Raw genomic sequence first — 265 nt, 5'->3', positions numbered from 1 at the left:
TGCTGGGGAGCACCCTGCTCTGCAGCCGGGTGGGTGCTGTGCCGCATGCCCTGTGCCCCCAGGGGTGTAGGGTGGTGGGTGGCCGGGGGTCCCAGCATGCCTGGGGGGTAGAGGCTGCAAGGAGCTTGGGGCGTCTTGCCTGACTGTGGCGATGCTGAGCTGTGGCAAGCAAGAGCTGTCTGCCACTTGCGGGAGGTTTGTGGAGCAGAGCGAGAGTGCACGAAACTCGCACGAAACTCGCTGTAGGGGTCGAAGCTCCTGCCTT

This window comes from Buceros rhinoceros, unplaced genomic scaffold, assembly GCF_000710305.1.
Source record: "Buceros rhinoceros silvestris isolate BGI_N320 unplaced genomic scaffold, ASM71030v1 scaffold27184, whole genome shotgun sequence".
Lineage (NCBI taxonomy): Eukaryota > Metazoa > Chordata > Aves > Bucerotiformes > Bucerotidae > Buceros > Buceros rhinoceros.
The sequence above is the reverse complement of the archived record's forward strand: the minus strand, read 5'-3'. Positions refer to the sequence as shown.